At 44.4% G+C, this 2134-nt stretch overlaps 1 pseudogene; it reads right to left on the bottom strand.

Annotated features, from left to right (window-relative positions):
* Positions 1-208: 208 nt before the first annotated feature.
* Positions 209-1704, bottom strand: LOC149536826 (linamarin synthase 2-like; annotated as a pseudogene).
* Positions 1705-2134: the final 430 nt, after the last annotated feature.

The following is a 2134-nucleotide window of genomic DNA, read 5'->3' as shown; positions in this document are numbered from 1 at the left end:
AACACCTTACTGTCTATAAGCATGGACCAAAATGATCAAGACTATTCATACCAAAGATAAGCTTTTATATTTTTGGGAAAACATTCGTGATAATTATTTTGAGACAACTACTTATACTACATCTCTATATAGTCAGTTGCCAGTTTCCTATTTCGTCGATCATAGACGGCATGGTTTCACAATTATGCACAGGAAGGACGGTAGCGATTCAACGTGGACATGATTTGGCAATCTGTTTGATGTCCTCTATAAACTTGTTCAAGTTGAGGAAGGAAGATCCACACGGGTTAACTGCCGCCTCCTTCAACTCCAACGCTCTTTTCCTCGTCACCTCACATTCCATGATCCGCCTCATCCCGTTCTCCACCTCTTCCCTCGTCACCAATTTGTTTTCATCAACTTCCACACCCTCAAAATCCATCCCAATCTTCCACACATCCTTCACAAATCTGCAATTGAGAAACTGATCCGCAAAATAAGGCCATCCCAGCATAGGAATTCCGAAGCTGATGCTCTCCATCACAGAGTTCCATCCACTGTGGGTTAGAAACGCTCTAACAGAAGGATGAGACAACACCTTCACCCGCGGCGCCCATCCCACAACCAGCCCTCTATCTCCAATCCGTTGTAAGAACCCATCTGGCAAAATTGCGGGCTTTCCTTGTGCAACATCCTTTCTCAACACCCACAGAAAAGGCTTCCCGCTGCTCTCCAAGCCCAGAGAAATCTCTTCCAGCTGTCGGTTCAATTTGACGGCAATGCTGCCAAAGGAAACGTATATCACAGATGCCGGTTGCTGTGTGTCCAGCCATGAAAGACAGCTCTCGTCCTCTGCAAACATACTTGTCGACCGGAGGACATCTTTCTTCTCCAAGAATTTGGGGAGAAAGAAAGGACCCACCGCCACGGAAGGGCACCCGTTAATTGACAGAGGTTCTACTGCTTCCCTCCCTTCCAACTCCTCCACCGTGTTGACCACCACGTAATCTCCCTTGCTTGTGTTTTGGAGCTGACTTTGATACAACAGACTCTTCACTAAACTATCCGATACACTCTCCGCGCGGTATGCCGAGAAGAGATCGGTGGGCAATAGAGGAGGGAGATTACCAGGCAAGCATGTGATCGCCTTCTTGGCTTCTTCCACTGAAAGAAACAATTCATGTACAACACTTATATAAAATGTTAATTAAAAATAATACACATCAAATATTATATGTAGCGAAAATGGAACATCTAAGGTCGGTTGATGATGAGATATGCACATTTCACGGGAATATGTCCAATAGAGAGAAGCAACTCTGCGTTAAACTGCCTAATCGACGCAGCCGCAGAAAATGTCCACAATACAACTCTGGGCAGCCAGAGATTGAGTGCCAATTGGTGCATGCAATGCACGAAGCTTTCGCTGATAACACAAGTGATGGGAGGCAGGTTCTCTGTTAAACTGGCGACCAGATGCTCCTCCAAAACAGTACAATCATAGTGGAAGTCCTCTTCCTCGAAGCCGTCTGGGACTGTCAAGAACTGAAATCCCTCTCCCGCTTCCTCTTTCGCATCAAGCATCCGCCGCTGGCTCCCTTCGGTATTGACGAAGGTGATGAAAAATCCCCTAGAGTAAAGAAGTTAGGCCAAATGGGTGAAAGAATTGGTACTTCCTTGGTATCCAGGGAATGGCACCATGACTGCGTGCACAGACCTGTCCATGCCTGCTCTAGTCTTCATGAGGCGACTTGTCGTAATGACAGAAAACCATGCCCGATAACTAAGATTGTTTTTCCTTTAACTAAGATGGCCATTACATTATTTTAAAGTATTGACGAGTCTAATCCCACCAGATGCCAACAAATCATAGTTATAATAATCTGTCGAGATCGTTCCCGCATTTATAAGATTGTCATCACAACATTTACAAGTTGGCCTATTGCTTTCTTGCCACCCAAAGCGTCACTTAAATCTTCCTCACCGAGAGGTGGGACGTTTTAAATAAACTCCCAGTTTGTGCAAATCTTATAATCAAGACATTCTACAAAACTACAGTTTCCTCATGAAAAACAGCTTTTAGGTTCTGTTTGGTTGCTGGCATAGGAATTGAAAATTAGAATACAAAAATAGAATGGAAATGGAAATGGAAATG

Source organism: Cupressus sempervirens, chromosome 10 (assembly GCF_028749045.1).
Source record: "Cupressus sempervirens isolate cs-2001-9-10 chromosome 10, ASM2874904v1, whole genome shotgun sequence".
NCBI classification, from domain to species: Eukaryota; Viridiplantae; Streptophyta; class Pinopsida; order Cupressales; family Cupressaceae; genus Cupressus; species Cupressus sempervirens.
Note: the sequence above shows the minus strand (reverse complement) of the source record. Positions and strands in the feature narration are given on the sequence as shown.